The sequence below is a fragment of the Natator depressus genome, chromosome 8, assembly GCF_965152275.1.
Source record: "Natator depressus isolate rNatDep1 chromosome 8, rNatDep2.hap1, whole genome shotgun sequence".
Taxonomy (NCBI): Eukaryota; Metazoa; Chordata; order Testudines; family Cheloniidae; genus Natator; species Natator depressus.
Window position 1 is genome coordinate 10,895,843 of NC_134241.1, and position 24,247 is coordinate 10,920,089.

At 42.7% G+C, this 24,247-nt stretch overlaps 1 protein-coding gene across 3 annotated transcripts in view; it reads right to left on the bottom strand.

Moving 5' to 3' along the window:
* SMAD5 (SMAD family member 5) overlaps positions 1-24,001 on the bottom strand; it is a 37,150-nt gene extending 13,149 nt beyond the window's left edge. For 2 of the 3 annotated variants that reach the window (XM_074960406.1, XM_074960409.1), the window contains exons 1-2: positions 9,759-9,902; positions 4,746-4,807 (exon numbers count right to left, since the gene is read on the bottom strand). The gene's annotated coding sequence lies outside the window, so the exon portion shown is untranslated. Of the gene's footprint in view, positions 1-4,745; positions 4,808-9,758; positions 9,903-23,982 lie in introns of those variants that run through there. The other variant, XM_074960408.1, reaches the window with a different exon arrangement.
* Between the last annotated feature and the right edge of the window lie 246 nt (positions 24,002-24,247).

The following is a 24,247-nucleotide window of genomic DNA, read 5'->3' on the forward strand; positions in this document are numbered from 1 at the left end:
TTAAAGGCAAAGAGGTCCTTCATAACAACCAACCTAAGTAGCTCCAACACTGCTTTCCTGTTAGAAGTGCTTTAGTGGTCTCAATTTTGGCGAAGAGACACTCAACTGGAAGGAAGCATCAACAGAATTTTGTTAGCTTTCTCTGTCTTCCACATACATGATTTTAGGAAAAAATGTTGGAGTAGATATTGTCTGCTTTCCTGCTCGGAGTGCTCAGACTGCAAAACTAAGAGGTGCTGTGTTCCTGAGATCTCACAACAGAAGGTTGAGGCTTTTAGGGTTCTTGTACATCTTTGAGAAAAATGACCATATCCATTCCCATTTTTCAGGAGAATGACAAAGACTACAAGGGATAACATACCAAGAACTTGTCTACAAAGGCCAGGTTGTTATAAATTGCTAAAGGATATCATTCGGGAAAACATTTTATTTTAAATATTGCTTCTGCACAATCCTGGGTTGTTTTTTAGAACAGCTGAAGAGACTAGGAGTAATGGAAAGACCATCTCCTCCCTTTGCGTAACACAGTATTATGGAAAGAGGAACAAAACTCATATTGGAGTATGAGATCATGGTGTTCAACAAACCATTTCAAACTGGTCTTATCTTTTCCCATCTCTCAGTACTGGAATGCACCAACAGAGTCTGTTAAGACAGTTGCACAAAGTATGGATCAGTGTAGCATTTTGGGATGTATGCACCATCTAAAGGGAAAGATTTAAAATGAAGAAAGTTCCTTTTTCACTATTTGGCTCAGAGACCTTGAGTGGCAGGGGTCCTTATACTAGGGGCCTGTCTACACTGGCACTTTACAGCGTTGCAACTTTCCTGCTCAAAAATACCCCCCTAAGTGCTGCAAGTTTCAGCGCTGTAAAGTGCCAGTGTAGACAGCGCTCCCAGTGCTGGTAGCTATTCCCCTCGTGGAGGTGGGTTTTTTGCTGCGACTACACAGCCACGTTAATGTTGCTAATCAAGACATGCCCTTATTCAACGTTGCTAGTGAAGACTTGCCCTTATTCTCTCAAATGGAAGGGAACAACGGACAGCTCATGAAGTGCAAAATAAAGACTCATTTACACACAGGAATTTCAAGTACACCTAACTTTCCCCAATTCATGTGCTTGAAACAAAGTCTTATACAAAACAGTAGTAAAACAGAGGCAAGTACCCATTGTCAATTTATAGGTGATTATTGTACTAGATTGGCCTGTCAGATCCTTCTTAGATCCTCATCTTCTGTGAAGTTAAGAATTTCAACTAGACAGACAAACTAAAACTAAGAAGATTCTGTTAACTGAATAGAACTATATAATTTGTACACCATAAAACACTCAACTTCATATACCATAAATCAATTTTGGCTAAATGACAACATGATCAGACTTCCTGGTCATCTTTAAGGAAAATTCACTTCCACTTTTCATTTAAGAGCAGTGTAAAATCAATAAAGCTTCCAGCAGGTTAAATGGTACTGTGAATTTTGCTTTCATTATAATCCCTTGGGAGATGGCATTTAGAGAGAGCAATATTGATGAAGGTTAAAAAGCCTTATTTTAATACAAAACACAGAATGCAAAAAAAGTTTTATTTATTGGTAGATTAAAATCCCGATTATTTTTTTGGATCTTTATTAGTGCCATTAAAATCTTTTAAGCTATTTATCTAAAAAAATGAAATGTGTTTTTATCTTAAAAACTGCAGTTTTTAAAGGTTGTTAAAATTTATAAACTACATATATATCCTACATTTAGATCCTTCACTTGTGTTTTATGCAGATAATATAGGCTCAAAAGACTTTTATAAAAAGGTTCTGAGGTACCACAGTGACCGCTGCTTTAAATATTTCAATGGAACACCCATGTTCAAAAGTCAGCTTTTCTGATACTTTAAAGCAAGGACATATGTGTTATAATAGTTGTGGCTGCAGTGCAACACTGTGTCTCACCAAGAAGATCATCTGTTCAAAAATGAACTTTAAGCTCAGGTGCTTATTCAGAAAGGTATACATAAATTACCCAAGAGCTCATCTCAGACAACAACCAAGTGTGTTCATTGTGTCTAGTTTCCTTTTCACAAATAAAAAAAAGCAATCATGAACAGTTTTAACAGACCAAATAAAATCCCTTGAAATCTAGAGAATCCACAATGCATTTCACAAACATCTATCCTACTCAGCTATTTAAGTACTTGGAATGTCAGGTTGTTTGCGAAATATTTTGATAGCCTAAACTATACAAAAGTACTTTAACGTGCCCAAGTAATGCACGTGGCTCTTTACTTGTGGTATAAAAACATAATGTAACTCGGTAGGTGGCATGGTGTGTGCTTCATTACTGAACACAAGAGGAAGTAATCTCTATATCCAAACTAGACTTTGGGGCAGACTTGATTTATAGATCTAGGGTTCTTTCTAATAGTTGCAGCAAATGGAAGGAAACAATCTGTGTGAACAAGTCCATTGTTTGAACCCCTTCTTAGTACCATATCAGGCCAGCTGAATATAAACAAAGCTGGTTATCAGTAGAAATGGCAGATTAAGTTTCATTTGTCAAGGAAATATTTTATTTGTAAGTCTTTCAGCTACTGAACGAAACAACTATGAGACTGGTAGCTGAAACAAACAACTGCCCTATCACCAAAATTAAACAATTCACAGCTCTGATTTTACACATTTCTCTTCCCCTCACACTTACCTATATGCGAAAAAAATTTACCAACACCTTTCATTACAAACACCACTGGCCCAATATCATGGCAATCAAGCTTCTGGATTAATAGGACCTGAACAAGACGCATGCCAGAACATATCAACAAAAGATGACATGTGGTTGGTATATAATGATATGAGATAAACCCTCCATTTCTCCATCTGAACTGTTAGATGGACGAAATGGACAAGAATTGCATAATAGATTACACTGCAGGAGCAGAAGAACTATCCTCTTCCTGATAAATTAGTCTACTTAGTAGTTTTAAAAATGCAAGAGACAGAAACATAAGGATTCCTGAACACCCTGTCCAATCTGAAACAACGAACGTATTTGTCAGTAAAGAAGTAGCTTTTAGTGACTCAGTTTCATAATATAAACAACAAGCTGCCCACTAGAATTATCTACACAACTGCAAATTTGGTTAGAATCTCCACAGTCATGTCTGTTACAAGGTGCATACTATAGACGCCATTTGCAGTTCACAACAACTTTATTGGTTCCACAAATATTATGTGCCATAGATGGTTTTCTTTATATTAACTATATACATACATTTGTATATATACTGATCTATAACACATGAACCCTTTACAACATCTCTTCCTATGATGGAAACTAAATAATTTGATTAACAAGATCTTTGAAACTACGAGGCAACTTTACTGTTCTTCCACTGCACCTGATTTTGTTTAGAGTCCAATCCTTCTGTTGATGTTTGCCCTCTGTGCAGATATATTTTCTGGCATCACTTTGCCAACTCACAAGGCGCCCTAGTGAGCTAACTCATTTCATATTCACTGCTAGTTTACACTGTACCCATGTCACAGGATTCATTATAGTCTTTTCCTGAGGACAAATAATTCCTTGCTTGTTTCTAGGAAGTGATGGTTACAGTAGTAGAGTTGTCCATGTAATTCTACCACATATATGAAAGTCTGAATGGTCACTGAAGGTTTGTCTACACATACAATGCTGCACCTGTGCCACTATAGTGCTTTAGTGAAGACACTACTATGCCAAAGGGAGAGCTTCTCCTGTCAGCATAGTTAATCCACCTCCCCAAGAGGCGGTAGCTATGTTGACAGGAAAAGCTCTCCTTTCAACATAGTGCTGCCTACATGGTGTAAAATATCCACACCCCTGAGCGACGTAGTTATACCGATATAGATCTGTAGTGTCGACCTGGCCTGAGAACAAGTCACTTTCCCATGTTGAACCAGTTTCATTTCAAGTAATGAATGATGAACTTTCATGGGGTGGCTAAAAGGAAGTCTGCATTACCGCTGTTTGTGCCATACTTGTTCTGTGAATATCAAGTTTCCTCCTCAGAACTAAAAATTCAGCTTCTTTCACAAACACAATATAACTTTAAATTTAAAAAATAATCTACTTACAGACTACTAAATTGGAAGTTGGGCAGATTTTAGAAAAATGGTTTTAACTTTCAGCCAGTTGGATTTCCATATAAACCTTAGTGACAATTGATTTCACATTACCATTAAAGTCGCTTGCTTCTGTTCAAACATCCAAAGTAAGGCAATTTGGGGGCGGGGGTGTGTGTGTAAAAATATAGATATTAGAAATAAAAAAATAGCTTGATCTTAAAAAACAAGCTTTAACATCCACAACTGAATGATTTAAAAATAAAAGCTTCAATCCAATTCAATACTTGTTTTTTTTTTATTTCCATAGTCCCACATCAGTTGAAACAGATTTTTTTAAATGAAGCTTACCAACAAAGGTAAATATAAATTTGTCATTCTAATCACTATCTTCTTAGATGATATCCATGTCTACCACTGTAACTCGGTAAACTATGGCAGATGTCTATATAAGTGGAAAACTCGCAATTAACAACTATTAACCTGAGGAAGTCACCAAAACAAGGATACAAACTGATGCCTATGTGGGTAGTTTTAGCAGTTAAGATACCAAGGACCAGATGGTCATTTAAAATGAACTACACTCATCACTACAGGCACTCTCTCCAAAAAAGTATGGTAAAAATTTACTCAACTACAGTCCATACTATACCTGTTCTGTGGAAAAATGGAAGACATTCTCCAGGTCTATCAAGGCAGCCCTTTTCAAAAGCCCTACAACACATTAAAAAAAAAAAAAAGACATTTAAGAAGCTGCATGAACCCTTCCAAAAGTTTAGCTGTGCATGTGCAAGAACCTAAATACAGTACAAGACGCTAAACACTATCCATGAGAAAAATGAATTGTACACAAAGACAGTCCTAGTTTCACCAAAAAGGAGGGATTTTATAAACTTCCATTAATATTTTTTCTTTTAAAAAAGAGGAAATATATACAGAAGATTCCACTATGTTAAAGCTGTTACAAGCTTACAAAAGCCCCAGAATTTAAAGGGAAGACTAACTATAGTAATTCACTAACATACTTCTTTCCCTTGCACTGTGAGTTAATGGCAAAACATTCTGGATTTGTCAGTTTGTGACATCCACTGACCCAGAACTCAGAGACACTACCTCATAATTGGTGGATCAGCGTCAACTAGTCTGACAAAGGTCCTCTATGTCAAGGATGACAGTTATCCTTGGTAGTAGGTCAACAGGGATACAAACTTGGCAGACACTGCTCTATACCTTGCCAATCTGCACTGGACAAGTACGTTGATGTGCCAGCCAAACTCTTTTGCATGGATCCAGGAACATTGCTGAAGAGGTTTCCATCAAAGAGCAGCATAAGAATTTACAAGACCACGGATGTGTGAGATAATGTATTAAATATTAAAATTAAATATTAAATATGAAAGTAATTTTAAATGAGTTATCAATGCGAGCCATGAAATGCACAAATACTCCATGTGATAAGGATAAATACCATTAATTTGTATGAGGTTGTTCCCTTACTGCAGGAGCTCCACTTTGATGACATATTTTATAGACAATAGCAGATGAGTTTTTAAAGTCTTTTACAGTGTTCTTTGTAACAGCTATACTGATTTGTTCGAAGAGATTTTCATTTACTTTGCATTTCAAATCAGATCACCCATGCTCCTCCCACCCCACCTCCCAAGAATGGAGAAGAGTAAAAGTCTTTGGAGAACACTATATATAACTGTCACAAAGACCATCTCTATGCAATGGTTTAAACTCTATTTTAAAAGCAAAGAACTATTACACAATAAGGCACTTTCACTTAACACCTCCCTAAACAGCAGAATCTAAAAATGGACCAGTTACAAAGAACTGCTTCTTAATATTAAAGATTTAATCCTCTGTAAAGACCGTTCAAGCAAGCCTTGAAATGTGTATAGTGCATTTAATAAACCATTATTTGCATTCTGCATTGAGAGATGAGAACAATACTAGGCATTAAGATAAGTACTCTATCAATATAAAGATTATAAAGCAGGTCATCAAAACAAGTCTGACTTCATAGCAAAAATAAGGAAACAAAGAAAAATATGGTCTGTAGGCTTGAGCTCCTTCAGGTTCAGCCATGGGTTAAAATTCAGGAGGGCAAGGAAGTTATTCAACACTGTAGTGTGTAGTCTTCAAATGTATTAACTTCAGTAACTAAAAATATCAGAGAAACAATTCAATCCAAGTCCCACTGATGACATTCTCTCAATGCATCCCATCCTTCCTTTGCATTCCTCATAGTTCTAAAATTCCCCTGAGAAGAGGGAAAGTATAAGAAGTTACTTTATCCTTCCCCCATTCATTTTTTAATCATCTTTACTTTATTTATCTTGTGTCTCCTTTGCTTTCACTGAAAAAGTTTTCTTTCAAAATTTCCTCTCCCCTCTATAATATATCCTCCATATCGGGAAGCAAAATATGCTGGTTTCACTAAGTTAGGCAAACCACTGGGCAGATGTTTTTTAAAAAATAAATGCCTTGAGGCAATTAACAGTAATTTCAAGGCTTAGTCAGCAAAGTTTGATTCAAGTGAGGGTAAGCGTGGAACCTCTACTGTCTTACTGTGGGGATCAAATTAAGAAATCAAGCAGCATATTTATTCAACTACATAAAGTTTATTGTAATCTAAGACCTACATTTTAATATTTTCAAAAATTATACTAAAACGCCTTTACTGAAGTTACTAGCTTTTCCATCACCTTGTAGCACCATTGTTTGCTGACTAGTGAGAAATATAGCAGCTTTTGATGAAAGTGGCAGCAAAATGTAGATAGAGGGAAGGGGGGAAATGAGGTTGAACACAACCAAAAACAAGATTCAGAATCTGACAAAGTTATGGTACTCATGAACATCAGGCTTCCTAAGCATTACTGCAGCTGGGAAAAGTGTGCATTGAATAATCCTTCTTTAAAAAAAAAAAAAAAAAAGAAAAAAAAAAGTGCTGACCACCATAGCTGAATATTTGGGGTTTAAAGTAAGTTGCTCTATTACAGCGAGAGGAGAGTAGCATGACATGGTATCTACAACTGAATTTTGCAGCTATAAACAAGACAACATGGAAGTATAGCACAATAATACAAACGTTGCAAGTTATTCCCTGGATATCTCATTATATTGGATCCGATCTCCAAGTTATTCATTAAGTATAATCTTTACAATTTCATAGCACCTTCCATTAAAGAACCATAACGCACTATACAAACATTAGTGAATTATGTCTCTGGGAGGCAGGGAAGTACTACCCCCACTTTACAGAAGAGAAAAATTAAACATAGAGGTTAAATAGTTTGCCCAAGTACACATAGGAAGTCACAGAAATGGAAAAAACCCACCGGTCACTTGATTTCCAGTCTCGTGTTTTAACCACAAGACCATGCTTCCTCTATTATGTCCCCCTAATCAGACCACAAGCCATGGAAACACAGGAATTGCCTTAATGCAGTGGTGGGCAAACTACAGCCCGCAGGCCTGAGCTGTTTTAAGCCAGCTTGCAAGTTCCCACTAGGGACCAGGGTCTGGAGCTTGCCCCACTCTGGCGCTCCAGCCAGGGCACAGGGTCGGGGGCCACACCACGTGGCTCCCAAAAGCCAAGGCATGGCCCCGCTCCGGCTCCCATGAACTCCAGCAGCATGCCCGCCTCCGATGCTTCAATGGGAGCTGCAGGGGCGGCGTGCAGAGTCACCTGGACCCGCATCTGTGTAGGAGCTGGAGAAGGGACATGCCACTGCTTCCGGGAGCAGCTTGAGTTAAGTGCCGCTCGGATCCTGCGCCGCTGAGCCTCCCCCCATGCTCCAACCCCCTGCCCCAGCACTGATCCCCCTCCTGCCCCCCTCAATCCCAGCCCAGAGCATCCTCCTGCACCCCAAACCTCTCATCCCCAGCCCCACCCCAGAGCCTGCATCCCTTCCCGCACCCCAACCTGGAGCCCCCTCCGCACCATGAACTCCTCATTTCTGGCCCCACCTTGGAGCCCGCACCCCCAGCCAGAGCCCTCACCCCCTCACGCACCCCAACCCCAATTTTGTGAGCATTCATGGCCCGCCATACCATTTAAATTCCCAGATGTGCTCTTTGGGCCAAAAAGTTTGCCCACCCCTGCCTTAATAGATCAGAGTAGTCCATCTAATCCAATATCCTGTATCAGGCCATGGTCTGTACTGCATGAAGGTACAAGAAATCCCATAGTACAGTGGTTCTCAATCTTTTTTTATTTGCAGACCCCTAAAAATTTTCCAGTGAAGGTGTGGACCCCATTGGAAATCTATTGTCTACATATATAGAAGAATTTTGTTCAGTGAGTTTTCAATCTAAGTCTTTCACGGACCCTTTAGACCAGAGGTCTCCAAACTGTGGAGCGTGGAGGAACGTTCACAGGGGTGCAGATGAGGCCTGGGCCAGCCCCATGGCACCGCTCCCAGCCTCAGCACCCTTACCCTGTCCATGCCCCCATCCCACCCCACCCGTGGTCCTGCTCCCAGCCTGGGGGGAGGAATTGTAAATAGGGATAAGGGAGGGCATGACCTGAAAATGTTGGGGGACCACCACTGCCTTAGACATAGTCTGTGGACACCACAGGTTGAGAACCACTGCCATAGTGAATAATTAATGGAATATCCTTATAATTACGGAATAACCACCTCTCCACAAATGTATGCCACAAATCATGAGGGTTTACAGCCCTGTTTACGTTGTAGATAATGTAACTAGGATTGTTCTTATTAGTTCCTCATCTTTTTTAAATCCTGTTAAATCCTAAACTTCAACAATTTGAGGCAAGGAGTTCCACAGGGATGAACACACAAAACATATTCCCAGTTATCAGCATTAAGTGAGCTGATCTGCAATTTCATTGAATGGCCCGCCCCCTTACATTTGCATTACCAGAAAGTGTAAACAGGCGCAACTGATCAGTACTTTACTCACCTCTCACGTCTCATCTGAAGTCTCCTCACTAAACTAAACAGCCCCACTCTTTCCACTCCCCTCACAGGGAAGCGTCTCTGTCATCTTTCTCGGGCATAAGCTTTCGTGGGTAAAAAGCCCACTTCTCCTCCACGTGCATCTGAAGAAGTGAGGGTCTTTTACCCACGAAAGCTTGTGCCCAAATAAATCTGCAAGGTGCCACCGGACTCCTCGTTGTTTCTATGGGTACTCCGCTGAAACGGGGGGGGGGGGTCATCTTTCCTACGGGTCTCAGAGCCCCTTGGGTTTCCGCCCCCACCCCCGGTGTGTGAAGCCAGGCTGCAGCTCCTCACTCACTGCGAAGCCTCCAGCAGACCTGCCGAGCCGGGACGCCCCGTCCCTCCACAGGCTGCTGGAGAAAAGACGTCGGAACCACAGGACCCACGACTCCCCCCCCCGCCCCCCAGCCACGCCCAGCCTCCCTCAACGTCCACCGACCCCCGGACCCCTCCTCAGCCCTCCCCGCCGCCCGCCCCGGCCCCCCAGCCTCACCGACCTCCAACCCAGCCCCCCACCCCGGACCAGCCCTCCTCAGCCCCCCCCCTTCTCCCTCTCAACGGGACAAGCCAGCCCAGCCCGCTCCAGAGGGCACCCTGTTCTCCAGGGGCCGGTCCCAGTGTGGTCAGGGACCCGCTGCAGAAGCCCTGGGCGCTGGGGGAGGGGGAAGGGGAAGGCCGCTGCTCGCACTTACCGGCCGCGCAGCCGGGGAGCGCTGGGCCCCAGCCTCGCTCTCGGCAAAACTTTATTCAGACCGCGGGACACACACGGCGCCTCCGCTCGGGCAGAGCCGGGCCCAGAGCCCCGGATGTGAACCTGGGCCGGGGCGGGGGAGGAGAGAGAGAGAGAGAGCGAGAGCGCGCGCGCAGGCAGATTCCCGCGGCACTGCGCAGGCGCAGGCGCAGGCGCCGGCTGGGCAGGGCGGGCTCTGACCCGATCCCAGCTACAGGGGAGGAGGTGGGGAGTTGAAGTAAGGGTGGAGAGCGGGGAGGTCGGGGGCTGTGGGAGGAGGTGGGGATGGGGGAGTGTTGAAGAGGAGCTAGGGTCAGGGTGGAGAGCAGGGAGGTTGGGGGGCTGTGGGAGGAGGTGGGATGGGGGGGTGTTGAAGAGGAGCTAGGGTCAGGGTGGAGAGCAGGGAGGTTGGGGGGTAGATGGGGGCTGTGGGAGGAGGTGGGATGGGGGAGTGTTGAGGAGCTAGGGTCAGGGTGGAGAGCAGGGAGGTTGGGGGGTAGATGGGGGCTGTGGGAGGAGGTGGGATGGGGGGGTGTTGAAGAGGAGCTAGGGTCAGGGTGGAGAGCAGGGAGGTCGGGGGGCAGATGGGGGGCTGTGGGAGGAGGTGGGATGGGGGAGTGTTGAGGAGCTAGGGTCAGGGTGGAGAGCAGGGAGGTTGGGGGGCAGATGGGGGCTGTGGGAGGAGATGGGATGGGGGAGTGTTGAGGAGCTAGGGTCAGGGTGGAGAGCAGAGAGGTTGGGGGGTAGATGGGGGCTGTGGGAGGAGGTGGGATGGGGGAGTGTTGAAGAGGAGCTAGGGTCAGGGTGGAGAGCAGGGAGGTTGGGGGGCAGATGGGGGGCTGTGGGAGGAGGTGGGGATGGGGGAGTGTTGAAGAGGAGCTAGGGTCAGGGTGGAGAGCAGGGAGGTTGGGGGGCTGTGGGAGGAGGTGGGATGGGGGGGTGTTGAAGAGGAGCTAGGGTCAGGGTGGAGAGCAGGGAGGTTGGGGGGCAGATGGGGGGCTGTGGGAGGAGGTGGGATGGGGGAGTGTTGAGGAGCTAGGGTCAGGGTGGAGAGCAGAGAGGTTGGGGGGTAGATGGGGGCTGTGGGAGGAGGTGGGATGGGGGAGTGTTGAAGAGGAGCTAGGTTCAGGGTGGAGAGCAGGGAGGTTGGGGGGCAGATGGGGGCTGTGGGAGGAGATGGGATGGGGGAGTGTTGAAGAGGAGCTAGGGTCAGGGTGGAGAGCAGGGAGGTTGGGGGGTAGATGGGGGCTGTGGGAGGAGGTGGGATGGGGGGGTGTTGAAGAGGAGCTAGGGTCAGGGTGGAGAGCAGGGAGGTCGGGGGGCAGATGGGGGGCTGAGGGAGGAGGTGGGATGGGGGAGTGTTGAGGAGCTAGGGTCAGGGTGGAGAGCAGGGAGGTTGGGGGGCAGATGGGGGCTGTGGGAGGAGATGGGATGGGGGAGTGTTGAGGAGCTAGGGTCAGGGTGGAGAGCAGAGAGGTTGGGGGGTAGATGGGGGCTGTGGGAGGAGGTGGGATGGGGGAGTGTTGAAGAGGAGCTAGGGTCAGGGTGGAGAGCAGGGAGGTTGGGGGGCAGATGGGGGGCTGTGGGAGGAGGTGGGATGGGGGGGTGTTGAAGAGGAGCTAGGGTCAGGGTGGAGAGCAGGGAGGTTGGGGGGTAGATGGGGGCTGTGGGAGGAGGTGGGATGGGGGAGTGTTGAAGAGGAGCTAGGGTCAGGGTGGAGAGCAGGGAGGTTGGGGGGCAGACGGAGGGCTGTGGGAGGAGGTGGGGATGGGGGGGTGTTGAAGAGGAGCTAGGGTCAGGGTGGAGAGCAGGGAGGTCGGGGGGCAGATGGGGGGCTGTGGGAGGAGGTGGGATGGGGGGGTGTTGAAGAGGAGCTAGGGTCAGGGTGGAGAGCAGGGAGGTTGGGGGGTAGATGGGGGCTGTGGGAGGAGGTGGGATGGGGGAGTGTTGAAGAGGAGCTAGGGTCAGGGTGGAGAGCAGGGAGGTTGGGGGGCAGACGGAGGGCTGTGGGAGGAGGTGGGGATGGGGGGGTGTTGAAGAGGAGCTAGGGTCAGGGTGGAGAGCAGGGAGGTCGGGGGGCAGATGGGGGGCTGTGGGAGGAGGTGGGATGGGGAAATGTTGAAGAGGAGCTAGGGTCAGGGTGGAGAGCAGGGAGGTTGGGGGGCAGACGGAGGGCTGTGGGAGGAGGTGGGGATGGGGGGGTGTTGAAGAGGAGCTAGGTTCAGGGTGGAGAGCAGGGAGGTCGGGGGGCAGATGGGGGGCTGTGGGAGGAGGTGGGATGGGGGAATGTTGAAGAGGAGCTAGGGTCAGGGTGGAGAGCAGGGAGGTTGGGGGGCAGACGGAGGGCTGTGGGAGGAGGTGGGGATGGGGGGGTGTTGAAGAGGAGCTAGGGTCAGGGTGGAGAGCAGGGAGGTTGGGGGGCAGATGGGGTCTGTGGGAGGAGGTGGGGATGGGGGAGTGTTGAAGAGGAGCTAGGGTCAGGGTGAAGTAAGGGTGGAGAGCAGGGAGGATGACAAGCAGGGAGCTGGATGGGGAAGGGCAACAGTCTTTAGGGCAGGGTGGATATTTTTAATCAAAAATTATTTTTTTCAACAGAAAATTGGATTTTTGACAAAACTATTTGGGGGTTGGGGGGCCATGAAAATGGAACATTTTCAATTTCAAGATTCTGCACTGGTGCCCCAGGGGTGATGTCATTGAGCTGCCTCATTCCCTCCTCCATGGGCTGTTTTCCCCAGCTTGGCTACATTATGCATACTGTGGGCCAGGGACTCCCATAAAGCACCACTGTGGCTCAGCAAGAGGGGAGGCCATAGCACATGGTGGGAGATGTAGTGTGACCATGGGGCAATCAAACTATGACACGCAGGAGGCATCATGGTTGTATTTCCAAAATGAAGAATTTGGCCATAAAATTACCGATTTCAATTATTTGTCGGGGTGGGGGGAAACACCTTTTCCACCTCCTCTACTTTAAACCCTCCTCAGCCTCTCAGTGTTTCATACCGCCCCCTATTCAGACACTCAGGCTGTGACTCTGGTGGAGGCCATTGTGTGCTGGGTGCTGTCCCCTTCCAAACCCAAAAGGAGGGAATTTACCCCAAAGCTTGGGAAATTCTGGTCATGAGAGTTAGCACTGGCTTCCGTCATGGATGAAACACTACTCAGGTCTTGACAATAACTTCCCTGCCCACAGGAGTTTTTGTTGTGTTTTTTTGGTGGCAAGCTGAGTATTGTAAAACTACAGTGGATGAAGGACTTCTCTTAAATTTCTGAACGCCCTACCTGTAATCTAATAAGGAGCTACTAAGAAATGTTTGGTAGCATTTTAAAAAAAGGATGTTGCCCAGCAATAATCCTGTAAAGAATCATACATTATGTAATTATTGTACCACAAACAAAACAACTGTGGGATGGTGTCTCATAAAATTAAATTGTGTCCTGTACTTTTCTTGCAATTCTTATTTCCTTGAAAATGTGAGTGGACAGACACCTTTCTTGAAGAACTATAGCAACGCAATAGCTGATAGAGTATTGCAGGGAAACGCAAGAAGGTAGACATTCATAGAACAGTACAATGTATTCATTAGAAAATAGAGTTAGAGAGACAGGAAAATATAATGAGCATTACAGTATGTACTAGTAAGCCAAAAAGACCCACACATTTTATTTGTGTAAATTAGAAATTGAACTAAATCAAAAACTCAACCAAACTAAATTTTGTGTCATTCTACTGCCTTTGCAGTGTGCCAAACTTATGATTTAGATTCAAACACCTGAGCTTTGGAAACATTTGGATCCAGATCCAAATGCTGTGGCTCAGGATTATGTCTAGTGTAAATAGAAATCTTCAGCAGAATGATTTCCCCCAGCATGTTGTGACTAGACAGACACAGGCTATGTCTACACTGCAATTAAACACCCACAGCTAGCGCATGTTAGCTGACTTGGGCTTGTGGGGCTCAGCCTGCGGGGCTATAAAACTGCAGTGTTGATGTTTGGGCTCTGTCTGGAGCTAAGGCTCTGGATCCCTCCCCCCTGGCATGGTCCCTATACCACAATTTTACAGCTGTGCAGCACAAGCCTCAGGAGCCCAAGTCAGCTGACATGGGCCAGCCAGGGGTGTTTAATTGCGGTGTAGACACACCCACAGAGGGCTCAAGTAATTCTCCAGGCATATGTTTCTATTGCAATTTAGTAAGTGTGGAGAAAAAGGCTAGAGGTAGTTTAGCCAGTGAACGCTGTCAACCTCCTTTTGATACAACATCTCTGCACCAATGACAAAGCTGGAAAAATAATATGCTAATATTTATTTTTGCAGAAATTAAACTATAGTTACAAAATATGTACTGTGGAGGTTTCAGAGTAGCAGCTGTGTTAGTCTGTATCTGCAAAAAGAGGACTTGTGGCACCTTAGAGACTAAATAAATTTGTTAGTCTCTAAGGTGCCACAAGTACTCCTTTTCTTTTTACTGTGGAAGTACTTTATCAAGATCCTGCTAGAAGTATAAATTTAAAAAATAAAATAGCTATCCTGCAAAAATAAAAGTTCTTCGAAGGAGCTTCATCACCTTCTTTGTAGCCATTAGGATAACAATTGTTCTGGCTTGGGCAACCAGTCTGAAGATGGAACAACAACAATAAAAAAGCTGGGTCTTTTCCAACCCTTTTGTTTAGCTTAATTAATAACGTGAATAACAAATAGGCAGCAGGCATTTTAGGCGTTGTTCATGTGTCAGCCATGTCTCCATGAAACAAAATGCACTCGTATTGGAGAGTTACTAAACACAGTCTTACACAGCCTGATGAAAGATACAATAGCATTATTATGTGTATGTTGTACAAAAATGCCAGAGTCCTGTTACTGATGGAGAAGGTTAAAGCACTCTAAGTTGGGGAGTGAGTGGGAGAGACAAAACATAAAGAGGTATGCAATTCTTAATTTAAACCTACAGAGGAGGTTGCGCTGGGCACAATGCTTGAACCACATAGCATCTCTGAAGGCAAAGTATTATTTTGAAGAGTATGCTCAACATTTTGGAGCAAGCTAATGATGAATATATTCCAGCAGGTGAGAGGAAAGTTTCTCTCCTTGTTTTGCAGTAGAGGCAAAGAATTATTCAGTGAGAAAAATGTTGCCAACGTCAAGTGTCCAAAGACCAAATGAGCGGAACTTGGACTACCTCCTTCCAGTCAACAGGGAGGTAGAAATGACATGTTATAAACATTAATTCAAGTTTTGTATATTCTTAAGGCCCTTACAAAATCGCGGTCACAAAAAATAGTAGACCACCTCAGACATGGTGTGTATCAATTTAGATCAGATGGGCGGATCTCAAGTGCAGTACTTAATACGTTTTTCTTCCCACCTATGCTTCAGAACTTCCATCATGACTAACATAACTAGGTTAATATAAAACATGCAACAAGTGGACTCAAGTCACCCTGAATGTATTGTTGACAGAAACCATTTGAATTCCAAAAAGAAGTCAATCTACTATTTTTCATACTCACAGGCCCAGACTTGTAGAAATGCAGGCATGCAGTTGTAGGAATTTCCATGGAAATCACTACTTAAACATCTAGTCATACGGACATTTAATCGGTAATTGAGAGTCCAGATTATGCAGAAGCAATTGCAAATGCACATTTATAAAAATCTTGTTCTTGCTTCCTAAACTCAGGCAAATGTTTTCTGATGATCTCAGCTCCATTTACCAATAGATTCCTCCAGTGTTAGTAAAGAGGACAGATTACTGTGACAGCTGTCTCTTAAAACCATCCCTGTCTGTCATATAATACAGTCTATGCCCCCTTCACACTGGGGCTAACTCGGGGACTGTCTTTTTGTTATGTTTGTACAGCGTCTAGCACAAATGGGGTCCTGGTCCGTAACTAGGGCTACTAGGTGCTACAGTAATAATTATTATTAATATTTATTATTAATACAGTGCCACAGGGCCTGATTCAAAGCCCATTGAAATCAATGATAAGATCAGGCCCCAAATTATTAGAAGCAACATGTACATCTCAAGTTATATAATTCTGATCTTCTCGTCATATTCAGGATATGAACATCGCATTTCTTTTTGTTTAGCTGGAAACTAGCAGTTTGATAACTAAATGAGATGTTTGAATTGTAAGGAAACTCTACAAAAAGGTTACTGAATTATAAAAGCTTGGCCTTCCTGTGACTCCTAAAATGACTACATTGTTTAAATTGAACTTTAAAACTGCTGGGAGGGGGCAGGAACAGTTTAAAAATAGTTAACGTGTTTGTATTACACATTTTCTAAACCATTTTACAACCATGTTAAGTAAGAGGTTGATTCTTGCAAGGTGGGGATGGGGTATTCCTCATTTCAGCTTAGAAGCATAAGGGTGTGGGGAGGATAGGGTAGCACAGGGGAGATTGGAATTTCTCATTTATGAGCATAAATTCAATCTAGTTGAAATCTGGTGGGAGGATACACGATTGGATTGTAAAAATGAATGGCTATAAACTATTTAGGATGGATCAAGTGGGCAAAAGGGAAGGGGGTGTGGCACTCTCAGAAACAGGTAATACCATTTTTGATAGACATCAGGGAGCACAAGATGGGGTATTAAAGTTGATGTCTGCTACAAACCACCAAATCACAAATGGGAACAGAATGACTGCCTCCTTACATGCCTATATATAATGTGTAGGGGGAAAAAATCTATGTAATCATGGGGGATTTCAATATGAGTGACATATGCTGGAGGTCTCACGCTGCCAGTACTAAAACATCCTTGATTTTCTACAGGTTATAGATCACAATTTCCTAACTCAAAAAGGGTTGCAGCCAACACAAGAGACTTTTTTTATTAGGCCTTGTCCTAACAGATAAAGAGTAACTGATCACAGAATCACTTAGGTACAAGTGATTATGACTTGATCATATTTATACTATGCAAGCAGAATAAAGTTCATACCAGTAATATATATACCCGGTACTTTAATAGGGCCAGTTTCATAATGCTAAAGACAATTATGAGCTAAATCAGCTGGGAGGAAGAATTTAATCAGAAAAATATGAATGATAATTGGGAATCATTTAAGAACACCTTACTAGATGCCCCAAAAGCCACAATCAGCCAACTGGGAAAGAAGGCCATACTAGTTTAAAAAATGACCTGGTTTAGAGGGAAGGTGAAAGCAACTATATATATAAACATATGGAAGAAAGAGGAAGTTGATAGTAATGAATATAAATCAGAAGTTAGGAATTGTAGAAAATTGATAAGGGAAGCAAAGGGACATAAGAAGAACTCTATGACCGGCAGAGTTAAGGACAATATGAAGGAGCTTTCTAAATGTATTAGGAACAAAAAGAATCCTGACCATGGTATTGATCCATTACTAGATGGAAGTGGTAGAATTATCAATAATAATGCAGAAAAGGTAGATATGCTCAACAAATATTACTGAACTGTATTTGGGGGGAAATATAGTTTCATCATATGCTGATGATAACACTCTTTCCATATCAGTAGTATGGTCTGAAGGATGTTAAACAGAAGCTATTAAAGTTAGATATTTTTAAATCAGCAGGCCCAGATAACTTGCATCCAAGAGTTTTTAAAGAGCTGGCTGAGGAGTTTGCAGGACCATTAATGTTGATTTTCAACAAGTCTTGGAGCACTGGGGAAGTTCCAGAAGACTAGAAGAAAGCTAATGTGCCAATTTTTAAAAAAGGTAAATGGGATGACATGGGTAAGTAGAGGCCTGTTAGCCTGACATCAATACTGGCAAGACAATGGAGCATCTGTTTTGGGACTTGATTAATAAAAAATTAAAGGAGGGTAATCTAATTAATGCAAATTGACATGGGTTTATGGAAAATAGACTCAAACTAACTTGAGCTCTTTTTTTGGTGAGATTACAAGTTGTTGATAAAGATAATAGTGTTGATGTAATATACTTGAGTTCTCTGTAAGGCATTTGCCTAGGTACCACACAACATTTTGATTAAAAACTAGAACAATATAAAATTAACATGGCACACATTAAATGGATTTCAAATTGGCTAACAGATACATTTCAAAATATAATTGTAAATGGGGTATCATCATAAAACAGGTGTTTCCAGTCATGTCCCACAGGGACTGGTTCTTGGCCCTGTGCTACTTAACATTTTTATCAATGACTTGAAAGAAAACATCAAATCATCACGGATAAAGTTGGCAGATGACACAAAAATGGGGGGAGTGGTAAATAATGAAGAGGACAGCTCACTGATTCAGAGCAATCTTGATCGCTTGGTAAACTGACCACAAGCAAACAATATGGGTTTTAATATGGCTAAGTATAAACATATACACTGGAGAGAAAAGAATGTAGGCCATGCTTACAGAATGTGGGACTCTATTCTGGGAAGCAGTGGCTCTGAAAAAGATTTGGGGGTCATGGTGCATAATCAGCTGAACAAGCGCTCCCAATGCGACACTGTGACCAAAATACAAGCCTGGGATGCCTAAATGGGAATCTTGAGTAGAGAGGTTATTTTACCTCTGTATTTGGCACTCGTGCGACTACTGTTGGAATACTGTATTCAGTTCTGCTGCTCACAGTTCAAGGAGGATGTTGATAAATTGGTGAGGGTTCAGAGAAGAGGCACAAGAATGACTAAAGGAATAGAAAACATGCCTTATAGTGACAGATTCAAGGAGCTCAATCATCTGTTTAGCTTACCAAAGAGAAGGTTAAGGGGTGATTTGATTGCAGTCTACAAAAATCTACATCGGGAACACATATTTAACAATAAGCCTTAAACTTAGCAAAGAAAGGTATAATATGACCAAATGGCTGGAAGTTGAAGCTAGACAAATTCAGAACAGAAATAAGGCATACATATTAACAGTGAGAGTAATTAACCATTGGAACAATTTACCAAGGGTCACAGTGGATTCTCCATCACTGACAATTTTTAAATCAAGATTGGATGTTTTTCTAAAAGACATGCCCTAGGAATTACTTTGGGGGGTTCTCTGCCCTGTGTTATACAGGAGGTCAGACTAAATGATCCCAATGCGCCCTTCAGGCCAGGGCCGGCTCTATATCTTTTGCCGCCCCAAGCTCCGAGAGCGCAACTGCCCAAGCAGAAAAAAAAAAAGGGACGGCCGGAATGCCGCCCCTGGAATTGTGCCACCCCAAACAGGTGCTTGCTTTGCTGGTGCCTAGAGCCGGTCCTGCTTCAGGCTTTGGAATCTATGAATCTACAAGCATACTCCCTCTCACTGCTGCCTGTTTGGGGAATAGGGGTGAGGGAAGGGCTACATAAAAAGAGGGAGGGGAGAGGAATTTGAAGCAATCCATCTGTGTTTTGGCTGAGTTTACCAAGATGGGAAGGGCAAACATATCACTTATATCTACAAGTGTTATGGTGGGGAGGAATCATCACTTTTTAGGTGTCTGTGCAGAAGAATAGGATCAACTTTTGAGGAGAGCTTAAGGGATCGGGAGGGAGCTGCTGTTCCTCTTTTTATCCATTTCATCTTTTCGGGTAACCCCACTATTCACTGCTTGATGAAAACAAGCAAAATACATGACGAATAGCTACTTCCCAGCAAGAAAGTAAATTCAGAGGTTTAGTATGGCTTAGACTTTCTTTTCCCCCCACATGTACTATAAGTGTTTTCAAAATAGGGAGTAAAATGTTTAACCACTCATCTGTGGTGAATTATGGGCTACTATGGGATATTAACTTATCAGGTGCATGGCCCTTGAGTTCTATAATGGTACAGTGTGGATGCTTTTGCAGAACAGAAACAAAAAGTATAACAAACTCCTTTTAAAGTTAGTTGGAGCAATATGAAATGTCCTGTTAGGTCCCTGTGACCTATCCGAATGTGAAGAAAAAATGTCAGGAAATAGTTTTGCTTGCATTACTAGACAGCATTTCCACATTATTGTTGCTATCATTGCCCACCTGCTGGCGATCTGCTGTTGAATGACAAATGACAGCTCACTGAACAGTAAGGGAAAGGATGTGCAACAGTATCTCCTTGTGTGCTGGTGCTACAGATGTGTGATACTAGGTATTAAAATGAGGTTGTAGAGCAGTGGAGGGAAAGCTAATGTTATATCTATGAATAAAGTTAAAGCCACAAACGTTTTATTATTAATTGACTGGAAAAATGACTTGGACCAAGCATGCGATCAAACACTGATATATTAATGAAGATGTTATAAACAAGGAACATTATGGCAAGATTAATACGACTATTCTCAGTTGAGCACCGACGGACTTCTCTGCACTGAAAAGAACACAGAAGAAGTGCATGCATGAGCTGTTGATGAGATATCCATGTTGATATGTCTGGAAGGTGGTGAAAGTGCAAGACTGAACAGAGATAGCGCACAAAAGTAGATTGGGAGTCTTACGCATAAAAATACTAATCAAAGCCATGGGAAGTGAAACGTGGATAGGATCAAGGACAGAGTAGGTCACAGAAGAAGCTACTAACAAGGGGACCCTTTGTTTGAATACTGTTTCAAGTTTCTGTATTACAGCATGATCCAACTCCCATTAAAGAAAGAATCTTGCTGGAGCAAAACACTGTTAATTGGATGTGGTCCTTGAAGAGGAGAAAAACTTCCTGGAAGAGCAGATAAAATGTCCCATTTACTTAACTCAAAATAAAACACTCTCACAGAGGAAATACCAGAGAGAGGAATTTAAAATTGCTTGATTCCTCAGAATATCTATCCAATGTTGTTCACTGCATAGATCATCCTTCATCTTATACTCCTTTTAGCTTTCATGGAGAGAACCGTGGTGTACTCTCACTTTTATTAACTCTCAATCAACGGTTCTCAACCTTTTCTATACTGTGTTCCCATGTTATAACAACACTTTCCAGAATTTTAAGACCCACTCCCTTCTGGCTATAAGGAACAGGAGAGATGCCACAACTCTACCTGGAGCTTTTTGTGTCCACCAGGTTGTGAACCTGTTCTCTAAATCACTGAGAACAGAAATGCTGGATCATGAAACGGAAGTTATAGAAAGTTGTAATATACAAGGGAAATTATTCCCACATCACTATAAACTTCCTGCCCTATTATTATACTCAGGTAGCTCATTATCAGGGTTTTTTTTCTTTATTTAAGGTTTAAGCTCTGCTGTCAGATTTTTAAGTCACTACAGATTTACTCACTTGCAAGACAACAACCTTCACATGGTGCTCCTGTTAAGCGCTGGTGTTTTTCGTGCTTTGTGCAAATTCACTAATATTTCAACATCAGCAACTGGCCACTGGATGTCGCATTATCGACCTCCCAGTGAAAGTAGCAACTTGCATACCTTATGGCTCCTCTAAATGTGTAGTACATTGTGTGTCCGGCACAGAACCCTGGGTATATAACTTCCAAGGTTATTGGCTACACGGATGTTCTCAGTTTCTGAAAGGTTGTCACTCCCAAATGTCAATATACTCTCCTGAGCATATTCAATTTTGAAAGTGTCTGACATCTGGATGGGATACATTCCATATATGGGATGGTGGGGAGGTCTAACATGCTGCATCATACTCATTACAGCAATCTGTTGACAAACCACTGAGTTGGATGTCCACTTTTCCACTTTCAGTCGTGGAGTTAGGGCTAACATTGACAATAGCTATGCACTGAAAGTTGTCCTTGTGGCTGCACAGCCAAAGCCACAGGAAAACTATTTTGAGCCCTAAATAGTGGAAACATTGGAAATACAGCACATTGCTCACATAATGGGCCAAATTCTCTGGGTTACACCCACCCTTCTGGAGATGCTTGGATGTAATAGAGCAGATTTACGCTGCAGCAGAGATAAAAAAGTTTTCCTGTTTTTTAATATGTGAAACCAACTTATTCTTTAAAACAAAGGAACATTTTCCACAAAAATATACAATTTATAGCTGTATTTGTGGCGGTCTGTCATATCTGTTACAATAAAGTTAATGCAGCCCACAGTACATGTGTGCATACATGATGCTTACAGCTAAACTATCAATCCATTCATTACGCAGATACTTTTGGCTGTCATGGAGTGCAACTGTCAAGACTACTACATTTTATGGTGGCCTCTTATGACTAAACAATCTAGAGCAAGTAGAAAGCACATTGATATATCTATATCTTTATCTTAAGAGCAAATGAGTGACGTTATAGATAAACAATGCTAAAGAGGACCAAACCAACCTTCCATACATATACATGCATACACAATTCTTTTTAAAAAAAGAAAAGGAGTACTTGTGGCACCTTAGAGACTAACAAATTTATTTTTAGTTATCAACCCAAATGATTCAGCAAGACAAAATAGTCCAGTGCCATTACTGTGACATGCCATTCATCAGGACAGTGGTACAATTAGTGATGTCAATATTCCCAGGAATCAAAAATCACCCACATCTGAGCTGCACAGGCCTGAGTCTCCTCTCATGCTGATTTAAATAATGTAGAGTATCTCCTCTGATGTCCCTAGAGTTACACAGGCGCAAAACTAGAGTAAGGAGGGAGGGATAGCTCAGTGGTTTGAGCATTGGCCTGCTAAACCCAGGGTTGTGAGTTCAATCCCTGAGGGGGGAAAAAAAAATTGGGAATTGTGCCTGCTTTGAGCAGGGGGTTGGACCAGATGATCTCCTGAGGTCCCTTCCAACTCTGATATTCTATGATTCTATGATCAAGAATTAGGCCTGTTTGAGTTTAAATGTATCTTTGCACAAAGTGACACCACTGTATTTTTTCTGACCCTTAAGCAAAGATTGTGTTTTGTTTTAATAATTTCCTCTCCAGTATCAAAGTCTGCTAATATAAGTACACTAATGTCTATCTCAGGAAATGAAACTGCTGAAAAAGAGCAAAAATGTTATTGGCCTTTTCTGTTTTGAACAAATATAAGCAAACACTTTTAGAATAAAAAACAAATGCTATTCCCTTTAGTACCGAATTTTGTGTAATAGTGAAAGTAAAAGAGGAGCATAACTTTTGCAACTTTTCAGCACAAATTTTACAAATTACTTTCGTTTTCACTGGAGCAATTTTCAGCAGCAAAAATAGCTTTTTATGTAGTCAAAAAATAGAAGCGGGACATTTACTGAGATGAAAATTAAATGTTGCCTGACAAACAAGTGAAGAAAAGAATCCAGTTTTCATAGAAAGTAGCCAAAAATTGGACTTCTCATCATTTCTCCAGTGGTGCCATTTCTCCCCCACCCCTTTTGAAACAGCTCTATTACGCAAGTATTTAAAAAAAGAGATACATGGGGAAAAACAGCTTTTAAATTTAAGATGCTTTTTACAATGCTGCAAGAAATTGGATGAAAATATTTCTCTGTTTGGAAGTACTAATGTTTAAACTTCTCTACATTTGGCATTGCAGAGGGAAAGTTAAAAGTTCATAAACTTTTTTGCTTCAGATGCGTAGATGGGCCCCATGTAAGGCTGTGTCACCAAAATAGTTCACAACCCTAATTACAGTGCACACATCTTCTACAGAATGACATTTTGGGTTCTCGAGGCACTTTTAGATCATATTTAAAATACACAAACTACTTCATTTGTTGTGAGCGTGTGTTATTCTGTAATATATTTTCTATATTAATTGCTTCCTATTGTAGTAACTACGGAATGGTGTATTTGGATTGGGCTAAAAGATGTTGAAGAATAAAATATTATACAATTTGCTAAACCAGCTGGAATAGAACTCCTAAAATCATTAAAACAAAATCATTTTTAGTCGAGAATCTTTTCGTATCCATTTTCGAAAGCTATGCTTCAGCTCAAAACTCCAGCTTCTCTATATTTCGATTCTGCATTATTCCAAACCCACTCTGGATGTCAGGAATTTTACACAACTACAGTACTGGTATTAAATAAATCTTTATCACTTCATGCTTTAATTGGAATCCCAGAAGTTAACGGCAATGACCTTGCTAACATATACTATCTCTGGGATTCCACTTTCACAGGCACATATTTAGACCTCCGCTGCATTGTTGAGGTGCCTAAAAAGAGTACAAATCACAGTTGAAACAGTAAAATCTGCAAACTTTTAGAAACTTATGCCATGTCAGAAGATCTCCTTCCCCTTTCTCCAAAATACATTTCAGAGTTGAACAACTTAGGGAGTAGAAGCCATTGTTGTAGAAAAAATAACCACATGAACAAAAATCAGTTTTACCTTGGAAAATGTTATTGCCGGTCCATTTTCTCTGCACTTATTTTTTCTCTCTAGTCCCTTTCCAAGTGATTTCTATTTCTCTGTCTTCTTCTCTCATACTGGCGACAGAGAGGCTAGGGGTGGAGCCCTAAGCAAAGTATCCCCCTGCCTGCTGGGAGAACTGAGGTATCAGATAACACATACTCCACAGCAAAGGAGCAGAGGCAGTCAAGCTGGGAAATCTGTGTGTATGTGTAAGAGAGAAAGAGTTCAAATTCCCACTTTA